Genomic DNA, 13730 nt, shown 5'->3' on the forward strand with positions numbered 1-13730 from the left:
TCCCCCTGAACACCACAGGCAAGGCCTGGTGATGCAACGATGGGCCAAGAGAGGGCACCACTTTTGTCTTAATTCCTGCTGCTGCTTGGTGAGCTGCGGGGAGGGGGCATCACTGGGTGAAATTCTGGGCTCGTGGAAAAATGAGCTGGAGCCAGGGACGAGCAAAACCTCCCCTGAGTCAGGAGGACCTGCCAAGCACAACCGTCCACATTCAGTGCACACACGTGGTCCCCGAACTCGTTCAGGGCATCTCACGGTTTCTGTACGATCAAGGCACAGGTTAAGTGACTCGCCTGTGGTCACGCAGCCAGGAAGGGTCCATCAGCCCTCCAATCCATTCTCACCCAGCCTGGCACTTCCAGCCCCAGGGGGACCCGGATGCTCAGCCAGAGATGAGAGTGACCAGACTTTGTTTCCGGCCTGCCGTCTGCACTCTGGGCCTCCCGGAAGCTGCAGGCCCGGCTCACAGCAGTGCATGAATTATTTAGCACCTGCATCAGCCCGGTAATGCTCTGACCTCATCCTCCCCAGGCTCAGGGCGGGGCTCTGACCTCGGTCTCCTTGAGAGAAGGCGGATGATGGGCAGAGGCTGGGGCGGTGGGTCCCTTTGGGATGTGGGTGACAGACAGGGGCAACCGTATCCTCTGGGAAGGGATGGGGGCCAGGGGCCAGTTGCTTGCTTGTAGCAGGAGACGACTGCAGAGGAGAGAAGTGTCCCAGGAATCAGACGGCCATGGGCTCAGATCCGGGATCTTGCTCACTAACTGTGTGATGCTGGGCAGCTCTCCTGACCCTCCCTCGGTCTCCTCATCTGTAAAATGGAAGTGTAACACTCTGCGTCCATATTTAGTATTGAGTTCCTCAAGGTCATTCCGTGGAAGTCATGGCCATATACGCTGCTCTAGTGTTCCCTGCCCAGACAGGCGGCTCTCTAGGCCAGTTTTTACCATCTTCTACCCTTCGGAGGTGGCACATATTTCCTCTGCTGTCTCATGGGTGCCCAGTGGGTGCTGAGAGTGGAGAGGGCCAGACCCGGGCAGGCCTCTGATGGCAGGGGCTGGCTACCACAGTGTTAAGAGGGTCCCCTGGGCACAGGAAGTCAAGAAGTCAGGTTGAAAAACTAGGACTGAACAGCTTTCAGTCCGTAAGCAAATTCTTATTAAGCTCCTGGGAACCTCAAAGGAAATATCTGGTCCCTGACCGCTGGGGACTCTCAGCCTCACTCCTCTGTCCCCAGGTCAGACCCTGAGGCTCCCGCTCTGCCTAAGCCCTGGCCGAGGGGACGCCAGCTGTTGAATAAGAGGACCCGGAAACCACAAGACTGCACTGAAGGTGAGCCCTGGGGCCCCGACTCAAGTCTGGAAACTGAAACTGAAGTCGCTCAGTCGTATTCGACTGTTTGTGACCCTATGGACTGCAGCCCCCAGGCTCCTTAGTCCATGGGGATTCTCCAGGCAAGAACACTGGAGTGGGTTGCCATGCCCTCCTCTAGGGTAACTTCCTGATGCAGGGATCGAATCCTGGTCTCCCGCATTGCGGGCAGCAACTTTACCATCTGAGCCACCAGGGAAGCCCTCAAGGTCTGGAGGACTGTTCAGATTCAGGGCCACCACTGCCTGGCCGTGCCTGGAGCGGAGGCCCCGGGTGCAGGAGGCGGGGGCGCTGTTGGAGGGTGCCCCTGGAATTCCACCCGGCTGTCTGCCCCCTTGCCCCGCCCTTCCGGCCCTGCCCCCCTGGGGGAGGTGCTGGGAGGCGCTGGGAGGCGGGCTCCCGATTCCGAATTCCGAAGAAGACGCCCCGCTGTCTCCCACGCACCTGGGGCGGCAGGCGGAGGGGGTGGGGACGAGCCTCGGGCGTGCGGACGTCACTCTCCCTGCGGGCCCGCCCCCCCACCCCCAGCCAACCCGGGGCGCCTCCGGTTCCCCACCCCCAGCCCCACCCCGACACCTCCGCAAAGCGATCGCCGCCGCGGGGGCAGCAGGCCCGGGCCCGCTGTTTCCACCGGTGTCGTCGGCTGGGCGGATGGCCAGCGCGTCTGGGGCCGGCGGGTCCTGCCCCTTCTCTGCCTTCAGGGCCCGGCCCGGCCAAGATCCGGGCGTTCCACTCGGCCTCCCGCTGGGGAGCTTTTCTCCGTCCCCTCCTGGCTGCGAGCCCATCACCCAGCCCGGCATCTGGAGATACAGCGTTCATGCCTGTGTCTTCGCGACGCGGGGGCTTGTTCCCTAGAGAAGTCGCCTTCCTGGGCTCAGGAAGCTCGGACGGGTGGGTGTGATGACCCGGGGAGCCTCGCCTCGCTCCCGCCTTGCCTTTGGGGCAGAATTTCTCAGACTGCCAGGCCAGATCATTCTCCGCGGTGGAGGCCCTGCTATCCAGGGAGGACTCGGGCGCATCCCTGGCCTCCACGTCTAGATACCCGCCTCTCCACCCCCATTCCCCCACCCTTCCCCCACCCCCAGCCCCGACCTCCACTAATGTCTCCAGACATTGCTCAGTGTCCCCTGGAGGCAGACTCCTGGGTTGAGAGCCGCTTCTCTGGGGTGCTTCAGTGGGCATCCAGCCAGGCTCCCGGGCCCTGGCTTTGAAGCCTGGGGTCTTCTCTCCCCACCCCACCCGTCAAGTCCAGGACTCTGACTTTGCTGGGCTTCCCCTCCCCCAGCTGGTTTACAGGTGCTTCAGGCCAGCCTGGGGACCGTGACCCTCAGCTGACAGCATTCAGGCAGCATGTGACCAGCCAGCCCTTCTCGCTGTGGGAGCCCTTCTCCGCTCCTCCCCTGAGCGGGTGCTGAGCAGAAGGCCCTGGGACCCGAGTTGTGGGAGACCCAGCTGTTTTTCAGTCATTAGCAGTCAGTGTAGTCCGGGCACCAGAAGGAGACTCACAGGACACGTCCATCTATCGGGCAGCTTCCGGCTCACGGAGAGGAGCTGGGGAGGGGGCTTGGAGGGCTGAGCCCGGGCTGTCAGGAGGGGGCGCCCCTGTCGGCAGGGGCTTTGCTATGGACCCCAGTCTTTGGGGTCAACCAGACGTGGCTGGGCTCAGCCTCTGTTCCCCTTCCTCGTGTGTGTGTGTGTACTCAGTTGCTCAGTCGTGTCTGACTCTTGGCGACCTGGTGCCCACCAGGCTCCTCTGTCCATGGAATTTTCCAGGCAGGTACACTGAAAAAGGTTGCCATTTCCTCCTCCAGGGGATCTTCCCCACCCAGGGATCAAACCCGTACCTCCTGAGTTGACAGGCGGGTTCTTTACCACTGTGCCACCTGGGGAGCCCCTCTCTCCACAGGCAAAAAGTCAGGCAACCTCTTATGCACTCCTGTGCGCGCGCACACACACACACACACACACACACGGACACACGTGGAGGTAGAGGGTAGGGGAAAGCGGTTTTCAGGGGACAAAAAGTGACTCGGTCCCGGCTGGAGGAGCCTCTGTTGGGCCCCTTAAGCAGGCCCGTTTGGGGCTGGTGGGCACAGAGGAAGGACAGGGAAGGGCGGGGACGGCGCTCCTGGCCCGTCCCCCCTTTTCCCCCCCACCCCCGGCCACATGCAAAGTAGAATTTTCAAAAGGCTCCAGCCCCGGCCCGGAGAGGGGAGTTTTACTGGCCCCTGGGCCTCCCTGGTGGCTCATCTGGTAAAGAATCGGCCTGCAATGCGGGAGACCTCTCTCTAGTATAGGCTACCCTCTCCAGTGTTCTGGCCTGGAGAATTCCATGGACTTCTCCGTGGGGTTGCAAAGAATCAGACACGACTGAGCGACTTTCACTTTTTTTCTTTCCCTGTGTCCATATTTTCCTGTATTTGCATAAAGAGAAGAAAGTCATCATAGCAGATTAAAGAGGAGTTGGGTCTCTGGGACCAGGGAGATGAAGGACAGGAAGACTTTTCACTGTTTTTCTCTCTCCTTCTTGTCCTTCCTTTCCTCCTTCTTCTCATTCTTTCCTTCCCCATGAAAATAAATTACACATTTTTATTTTTTAAATTAAAAATACTTATTATTTTATTTATTAGACTTCGTTGCAGCATGTGGCATCTTGTTCCCTGACCAGGGATCCAACCCGGGCCCCCTGCATTGGGAGCACAGAGTCCTAGCCACTGGACCTCCTGGGAAGTTCCAAAAATAAATTACATATTTTAAAAAAAATGATCTGAAAGAAAGAAAAGATGCCCCAAAGTGAACTTCCCCTGCAGTTGCCTCTGTTCCCACGGGCCTGTGTGGTCCCTGCCCTGCCCTCACGGAGGCCAGACTCTGCGAAGTCACAGAGAAAGATAAGCTTCCCTCACCCTGCCTACTTTTTCCATTACATTCTTCCCTGGGGAGTTTTTTTTGAGAAGGCTGAGGCTGAGACCCTGGGGAAGACTGTGTGTGTTCTTCGCATGTAGGGGCATGGGACCCACCCCCTACACACACCCACCCCACCCCTCCTTGCTAAATAATTGCAATTCGGAGAACTCAGGATGTGATATTCACGGCACGCTTTGGTGTGCTCTTTGCAGTTTTTCTGTGTGTAGCTAGCTCATCGTTATAAAACATGCCGTGTCCAAACAGCATGGGAACAGACTTGGGAGCAACTTTTAGCTGGTTCATTCATTCATTCATTCATTTTTTAAGAAAATATTGTCATCGATTCATTTGGCTGCTCCAGGTCTTAGCTGCGGCATGCAGGATTTTTAGCTGTGGCCTGTGAACTCTTAGTTAGGGCACGTGGGATCTAGTTCCCCGCCCAGGGATCCAACCCGGGGCCCCCTGCATTGGGAGCGTGGAGTCTTGTCCCTCGACCACCGGGGAGTCCCTCATCCATTCTTTAGTTCTTCATCAGTATTTGTGAAAGGCTGTCCCCTGCCATCAGGCTCACTGCCGTCAGTTTCCGAACTGAACTCCGTCATGTACACGATCCTCCTAACACCTCAGACCTGTGAACTCCGTCTCCGGGTGTCACTTGAGCTCCGAATCAGATGTCTCTGGGAGTTACGCTACCGCCCACCACCCGTGTGATTTCTGCAGCCACCTTACCGTTTCCGTAAGGTGCTGCCAAACTTTCGGCTGCAAGGACGGTTACCTGTGAGTGTGCAGGTGTCCGGGTACCTGTGTTGGGGCTGAGGGCTTCCCTGGGGGAGGTGGTCAGACTGGAAAGTGGAGCCCAGGGGACCAGCCTGGGCGGGACGAGGGGGTCTCTTCCTTGGTCAGAATCACCAAGGCCAACAGGGGAGTTTGTGAGTCATCGGAAGGTCCCTTCTCCACTGGGACCAGTGAGTAGGGAATCTGATACATTTGGCGCTTCACCATCTGCTAAAGTACCACAGACTGGGCAACGTAACGGAAATGTATCATCTCATGGTTCTGGAGCCCGGAAGTCCCAAAATCACGGCGACAAGGGACTTCCCTGGTGGTCCAGTGGTTAAGACTTCGAGACGCCACTGCAGGGAGTGCAAGTTCCATCCCTGGTCGAGGAATTAAAATCCCACGTGCTGTGTGTGTGTGCATGCGTGCTAAGTCGCTTCAGTTGTGTCCTACTCTTTGCGACCCCATGGACTGCAGCCCACCAGGCTCCTCTGCTCAGGTGATTGTCCCCGCAAGAACACTGGAGTGGGCAGCCATTCCCTTCTCCAGGGGATCTTCCTGACCCAGGGATCAAACCTGTGTCTCCCTCGGCGCCTGCATTGCAGACAGATTCGTTACCCCTGAGCCACCAGCAAAGGCCACGCTGTGCAGGGCAACCAAAGGAAAAGGAAGGGAGTCAGGAAGCCCAGGCCCACCTGACGCTGAGGGAGGGGCCTGCTCCAGGCTCCCCTTGGCGGGCCGACGGCCGTCTCCTCTCTGTCCCATCACGTGTTCCTTCTGTGCGTATCTGTAAGTCCGAATGTCCCCTCTTCAAGGGGGCGCCAGTCATATTGGGCCAGGGGTCACTCTCACGACTTCATGTTAACTTGACCGCTCCTGTAAGGAGCATCTCTCCAAATCACATCTCCTTCTAGGACTTCCTTCACCATATGGATTCAGGGGGTGGGGAGATGCAAGCCTTCCCATACCCTCCTGGACCAGTCTCAGGTGAGATTGAGGAGGGGTGGGCTGTACGCTGGGGCGGCTTGACAAGAAGGACCCCAGAAAGGGACTGGGTGCATAATGAAGCCTTTTTGGTTTTGGATTCTAGTAGGTTTTATTTGTAATCAATCATATGCAAATCAGATCAGATTAGTCGCTCAGTCGTGTCCGACTCTTTGCGACCCCATGAATCCCAGCACGCCAGGCCTCCCTATCCATCACCAACTCCCGGAGTTCACTCAGACTCACGTCCATCGAGTCAGTGATGCCATCCAGCCATCTCATCCTCTGTCGTCCCCTTCTCCTCTTGCCCCTAATCCCTCCCAGCATCAGTCTTTTCCAGTGAGTCAACTCTTCGCATGAGGTGGCCAAAGTCCTCGAGTTTCAACCTTAGCATCATTCCTTCCAAAGAAATCCCAGGGCTGATCTCCTTCAGAATGGACTGGTTGGATCTCCTTGCAGTCCAAGGGACTCTCAAGAGTCTTCTCCAACACCACAGTTCAAAAGCATCAATTCTTCGGCGCTCAGCCTTCTTCATAGTCCAACTTTCACATCCATACATAACCACAGGAAAAGCCATAGCCTTGACTAGACGAACCTTTGTTGGCAAAGTAATGTCTCTGCTTTTGAATATGGCTATCTAGGTTGGTCATAACTTTCCTTCCAAGGAGTAAGCGTCTTTTAATTTCATGGCTGCAGTTACCATCTGTAGTGATTTCGGAGCCCCCAAAAATAAAGTCTGACACTGTTTCCACTGTTTCCCCATCTATTTCCCATGAAGTGATGGGACCAGATGCCATGATCTTCGTTTTCTGAATGTTGAGCTTTAAGCCAACTTTTTCACTCTCCACTTTCACTTTCATCAAGAGGCTTTTGAGTTCCTCTTCACTTTCTGCCAAATCAGTTATCCATAAAATAATGACTAACAGCTATTCTCTAATTCACAAATATAGCACAAAACCAAAATTCTTCCCAAGAAAACCTCTTCGTAAACCAAGATATTACCACTATTTAGCTTAGGCTTTAACTCAGAGGTTGAAAGTGAAAATCAGAGAACGTGTCTTTATCAGTCATCGTGGTCATGCAGACACGGCTATTGTTCTGTTTCAAGCACGTCCATGCGTACTTCACTTGGTTCTCTCTGGGATGGGTACCGCTGCCTGGAGGTTGAGACTCCCTGGCACCACCCCGCTGAGATTTTTTTTCCCTCCTCCAGGAAAGCAGATGGCATTAATAAATAAAGAAAGACAATTATCTCTCTTGTCCGTAAGCCAAGAATGTTGAGATCCCTGTGCCTCTTCCCAGATATGGGCTACAGATCTGGGTCAAGGGAGGGCAGGCACTGAGCACATATCACATGGAAAGTCTCTGTTTAGGAAGCTGCATCCTTGCCCTTCATGTGTCAATAGAAGAACAGGGAAGGGGCTGTCTACCTGCCACCACCCCCCCCCACAGCATCCCAAGTGAGGTAAGAGAGCTGTGATTGGATACACCAGTGACCCACCGTTGCCTACAAGGAAAGCCGTAAAAGCCACGGGCATCGCCCCATTCGGAGCCCAGCGGTCAAGTGTCAGCCACACCAGGAGGGAGCATCAGTCACCAGCTGTCAGCCCGAGACCACCTGGGTGGGTAGTTAAAGACCCCGTCCTCCAAGGAGGTGAAACCTGTCCACGGGGTCATATTCCAACCGGAGGCCACAAGGGACCGTGGTCCTTGACCAGTTTCGGGCTCACTGAGATTATGAAGGAAGTTCAACCTTGCCTGGCAGGAGGGAGAGCCCCCCCCCCCCGGCATTTCCAGGGTGCAAGGCACCGGGGGAGGGGGGGTTCTTTTCAGACGAGATTGGGCATGCTCAGGGCGGTATGGCTGTAGACAGAGGAGGGATCTTTTCAGATGATGATCCTGCCCTCATGTCCTAGCGGTGACCAGGGGAAGGTTTTCTGGCCACTCCTGGACATCTCAGCAGGGAAGAGGGGCTCTGGGGACCGAGTCAGGACCTGCTGGAAGAATGTCGTTTATTTTGCTGCTGTCCTTGGAAGTTCCAGGTTTTATCTTCCTAAACGTCCTGGGTTTCTTTACGGACTCCCTCCTCTTCCAAGTTTCAAATCCTGAAATCGTTTCCACTGCCATACGCTCCCTCCCTTCCCCCTTCCCTCCCACCTCCTCTTGGGACTGACTTTCCTCCCCCTGGGGTCTTCCATTTCCAGCCCCCTCCTCCTCTCAGTCCAGCAGGACCCAGTTCTCCAAGTGCCCCTGGGCAAGCCCATCCCAGGCTGTATTTTTATCTTCAGGTTGGAATGCATTTTTGATAAACTGATTATATGAGTTTCTTTGCCTTTAAGTGATTTATATTTGATTTTGAGATCTCTGGTTACTTTGATTAAGGAATAAGTATTGTCCAATTGTCTTTATCAATTTATCAGATATTTAACCATGACTTTTAAGTCTTTTGTTATTTACAGATACTTTTATACTGTGGCACTCTTACAAAAAAGGACTTTACAAGTTTCTGACTTTCAGAAGATAATACTGAACTGAGTAAAAAAGATTGAAGAATTCTATTGAGAAACTGGAGAAGGAAATGGCAACTCACTCCAGTATTCTTGCCTGGAGAATTTCATGAACAGAGGAGCCTGACGGGCTACGGTCCATGGGATCGCAAAGAGTCAGACAGGACTGAGTGACTAACCTTACTTACCCCGTCTTTGGACCCAGCGCTTGGCACAATGTAGGTCTCCGTTGAACGGTTGTCAAAAGACCGATTAATAGTGCCTGGGCATAGAGCGCCCCCTGGTGGAGACAGATAGTACGGCAGGATCTTGGATCTCGCCTGGAATACTTAACCTGGAGCGACATGTCCTGGCGCTCGGGTTCAGGGCAGCCTGTCCAAGTGTGAGGTCATGTGGCTAGGGAGGGAGTTGGGGTCCCTGGACAAAGTCTGAGGGGAAGGAATGGGCTGGGTCTTTGAAAGGCATGGCTCTCCTAGGATAGGCAGGGTTAGCCTGGTAGTGGGACCCAGAATCTAAGCTCTTAAGCGCTTTCAGTGTCTGTCTGTCCATCCATGCTTTCATCCGTCCATTCACTTTCAGCACCACCACTGTGGATCTGACCCCGTGGAAGGATTGCGGTGGGATGCCAAATCCCCCGGTCATAGGTTTCACTGTCATGTTGGGTGCCCCTGTTTGAGTCCTCTCCTTCCCAGGAGAGCTGTTGGGTGCTGGTCCAGGGGTCAGAGAGTGGCTCCTTGAAGTGAGTCCCTGGCGGACTTCTGTGCTGCCCGCACTGGCTCCAGGGTGCATCCAGGGTCTGCCCAGAACATCTTCTCTCCCTTGGCGGCATGCTCCCTCCTCCCGCTTCCTTGGGGGCATGAATGCCCTGCCAGGACTCCACGCAGATCAACTGAGTCAGGATCTCGGGGCCCAGCTGGCTAGGGAAAACGGGGAGGGAGGTGAAGGAGGTGGCTTAGGCGTGGGTGTTTTCTTGAAAGCTCCCTGGGAGAGAGTAATATGCATCCAGGGTGGAGACCCCCGCCAGCTTCTGTGCCCACTCAGGTTTATGCTTCTTTCTGCTTCTCCCCTCGCCCCAGGCCCCACAGTGCTCTGCCGGTTCTTCTACCCTCTCCCCTCCCTACCCGAGCCCTACGTACATGCACTCTGACCCCTGAAACTGCCCATGAGGAGCTGAGCCTCCTGTTCTCTAGAGCTAGAAACCTCAGCAGTGTTTAAGGTCTCATGCTCTGGTCCTTGTGGCCAAAACACATGCTCAGAAAGGGGTTGCTGTCAGCAGGGAGCCCTGCGAGGCTGCAACACCCAGGACTCCCTGCTGACAGCAACCGAGCAGAGCCTGGTGGTGGAGGACATTACCAGGAGGCCAGGGCGTGTGTGTGTCGGGGGTGAGACCTGATTCTGTCTCTGCTTCCCAACCTGCTACCCTCTACCACCTGCAGCCTCAGCCCCGTCCCTCTTCTAGAACAGTCCCTAGGTAGCCGAAGTGAAGCACCAGCCTGCCCACCTTAATGGGGCAGCTGGACCATCCCTGGCTGGCCTCAGAGGTGAGGGTCTAGTTGGGAGTCTGAGTCGCTCCTGGTCTCACTGGCTGCAGACCAAAAGCCCAAGAGACCCCAGAGCCTGAGCTCCAGTGTCTGCCATCCCTCCTGGTCTGAGAGCCGGGCACTGTTCTCTTTCCAGCTCCATCCCTTCTGCTCTCATCTCCTATTCCTCCACCACCTCTCTGAAGCCCCCACATCCTCTCTTCAAGGGCCTCGAGACTTCCCCTTGTTCCTGGGCTCCTGGCTGGGGGATCTGGAAGCATCAGTGCCACACCCCTGCATACCTGGACAGAAGCCTCTGTACTTCCTGACTTGCAGAGAGGGAAACAAAGTTCAGTTCAGTTCAGTCGCTCAGTCATGTCCGATTCTCTGCGACCCCATGGACTGCAGGACACCAGGCCTCCCTGTCCATCACCAACTCCCGGAGCTTACTCAAACTCATCTCCATTGAGTCGTTGATGCCATCCAGCCATCTCATCCTCTGTTGTCCCCTTCTCCAGCCTTCAGTCTTTCCCAGTATCAGGGTCTTTTCCAATGAGTCAGTTCTTTGCATCAGGTGGCCCAAGTATTGGAGTTTCAGCTTCAGCATCCGTCCTTCCAATGAACATTCAGGACTGAGTTCCTTTAGGATTGACTGGGTTTGATCTCCTTACAGTCCGAGAGACTCTCAAGAGTCTTCTCTAACACCACAGATCAAAAGCATCAAGAAAGTTACCTGCCCCAGAAAGCCGGCAGTTCTGGCGATCACCGCCAGATGGCAACAGGGACCGCTCACAGCTGGCCCGTTGCATCCTTGCAAGGGTGCTAAGGAAGCCTCTTCACTTGTTCCTGTGTGGGCCAGGCGTGCTCAGCACTCAGTCGTGTCGTCTCTTTGCGACCCTCGGAACTGTAGCCCACCAGGCTCCTCTGTCTCTAGTCCCTGCTGCACCGCTTCTCTGCTGCCTGACTAGCATTCCCTGGCTCTGGCCACCTTGGGAATTAGGCCCAGGCCTGTGGGACCTCCCAGCACTGCCCCAAGACCTGCCTGGGCCAAGGCTAGGCTTGGCCATCTGGTCCACCCCAACTCGCCTGTCCAGCCCCTGCTCACTCCTCTCCCTGTCACCCTGAATCCCTGAGAACCCTGGTAGAAGCCAGGGGTCTGGAGCCAGGTGGGCATTCAGGAGCTGAAGCACAGAAGGTGCTGGAATTCAGAGCATGATGGAGCAGGATGGGCATGCTTTGGGCACACGGAGTGGACACCAGGCTAGGGCAGCAAGCTGTCTTGCTTTCAGCTCTGCTGACAAGCGGCACCCACACCGCAGCCCTTAATTCCCCGCTCCCCAGGGAGAGACAGGTAGACACCCATCCCCTCTGCTGAAAGTTTCTGATGACTTTGTCCCGGCCTGTTGACAGCCTCCCCTGTTTTCCTCCCCCTTTGCAGGAAGGAGGCAATCAGCCCTCTGGTGTAGTGACATTTGATCAGGAAGGGTCTGGTGGCGAGGGGCAGATGAGGGGACAAAACCCAAGGAGAAAGACCTGCAGGGCCCAGCACGATGGACCGGGTGCGGTTGGGTGGAGAGACCAACTTCAACTCCACTTTTTCTTTTTTTCTCCTTCCAGCAATCCACCTGTCCAGAGCATGAGGCAGGCAAGCGTGCGTGCTCAGTTGTGTCTGACTCTTTGCGGCCCCATGGACTGTAACCCACCAGGCTCCTCTGTCCACAGGATTTCCTGGGCAAGAATATTGGAGTGGGTTACCATGTCCTTCTGCAGGGAATCTTCCTGACCCAGAAGACTGAACCCACATTTCCTGCTTGGCAGGTGGATTCTTTACCTCTGAAGCTCCAGAAGTATCAGTATAATTCAATAATATCTAGTCCATTTACAGAGTTGTACAACCATCACCAGAACTCAATTTCAGAACATTTCCTCAAAATTAGTATTGACATTATTTTCAGTGACTTTCTCCATAAAGGCTCAGAAATTACGGGACTTGCCGGAAGAGAGAGGATGAGGGAGCCTTTTCCATAACTCTACACCTGGGGCCCATGACCAGCCTGTACCATGAATTAATATTTTTATACATCTTGCAGAAGTCTAAAGAATTGTCCAATTCCTTGCTCTGTGTGTTTTGCAAAAACTCTGATTTGTTAAATACGCAATTTTCACTAGTTCTTTTTTGTGTCTCTTCATTTTGTAACGTGCTAAGAGGCTCAGAAAACAGAAGTGGGCTAGACTTCTCTGGGTATCACGGTGGTGCAGGAAACCAGAAAGAGATAAAGGGAAGACAAAAGACACAGGCCAGGTAAGTCAGCACAGCTGGCTCTTGCCTAACCGGCAGGGCGTATAATCCTCGACACAATGCCTTGGAACGTGAATGGAGACACATCCTTGTCTACAATTGCTTCTTCTTGTTTTTCCTAAGTCGCTTCGGTCGTGTCCGACTCTCTGGGACCCCATGGACTGTAGCCTGCCAGGTTCCTCTGTCCAGGGCAAGAATACTGGAGTGGGTTGCCATGCCCTCCTCCAGGGGATCTTCCTGACCCGGGGACTGAACCCGCGTCTCTTAGGTCTCTTACACTGGCAGGCGGCTGTTTTACCACTTGCGCCACCTGGGAAGCTCTTGTCTATAGTTCAGTTTAGTTCAGTTCAGTCGCTCAGTCGTGTCCAACTCTGCGACCCCATGGACTGCAGCACGCCAGGCCTCCCTGTCCATCACCAACTCCCGGAGTTTACTCAAGCTCATGTCCATGGAGTTGGTGATGCATCTATCTCTATAGTTAGTGCTCTCTTATTACAAAGCCCTGTAGTCTGCACTGGCCCTTTGAATCATACACATTCTATCAGCTTCTGAAAAACGTCTGCAGGAAGGCTGCTGTGGTTGAGACAGATGAGCAGTGGGATCAGGATGTATTTTTTAAAATAAGTATTTACTTATTTTTAATTAATTACTTTGGCTGTGCTGGGTCTGAGTTGCGTCATGCAGGATCTTTAGCTGTGGCTTGTGGGATCTAGCTCCCTGACCAGGAATCAAACATGGGCCCCTGGCATTGGGAGCACAGAATCTTAGCCACTGGAGCATCAGGGAAGGCCCAGGATCAGGATGCTTAGAGGAGTGCTGGGGGTGGGGAGAAAGCTTCTGACCTTCCCGAGGTCGGGAAGGGAGCTAGGGTCACCCTCAGCATGAAACTCACACATTCAAGCTCAAGGAGAAGTGTGCCTCTCAAAGTCAAAGAATAGAAATTTGTAAGTGGACCGCTTCCTGGTTGATCCCCCACTAGCACAGGGGAAGGTGTCCCTGGTCTGGCACCCAGGCCTTCCCCTGCAGGAGCAGGTGTGCCTTTGCCTGGGGCGGCCCGAGAAAGAGAAGGAGACAGAGGGAGGTGGTGATGATGATGGGGGCGGGGGGGTGGGGGTGGGGGCGGGGCGGGGATGCCCTGGCAAAGCCGTCAGTTTGGTTCCCGAGGCCGCAACACCCTCTTCCTCACCCTGCTCCTGAGTCAGCAGTGTGGGCGCCCTCCACGCCTTCCGGAAGCAGCCTCTCCCTGCCGGCCCTGTGTGCTCACTGCCCTTTGAGTCATGGGCTGGTGGGCAGAAGTTTCAGGTTTCCCACAGACAGATGTGGGTTCTCATAAGTGTGTTATCTCAACTTCCTGCCCGGAGTAGAAAT

At 54.9% G+C, this 13730-nt stretch overlaps 1 long non-coding RNA gene across 1 annotated transcript; it reads left to right on the forward strand.

Moving 5' to 3' along the window:
• Nucleotides 1-740: 740 nt before the first annotated feature.
• LOC138992003 (uncharacterized) lies at nucleotides 741-12231 on the forward strand. The gene is made up of 2 exons (XR_011467815.1): nucleotides 741-1332; nucleotides 11681-12231. It is a non-coding gene; the product is annotated as an uncharacterized lncRNA (long non-coding RNA).
• Nucleotides 12232-13730: the final 1499 nt, after the last annotated feature.

Source organism: Bos mutus, chromosome 19, assembly GCF_027580195.1.
Source record: "Bos mutus isolate GX-2022 chromosome 19, NWIPB_WYAK_1.1, whole genome shotgun sequence".
NCBI classification, from domain to species: Eukaryota; Metazoa; Chordata; class Mammalia; order Artiodactyla; family Bovidae; genus Bos; species Bos mutus.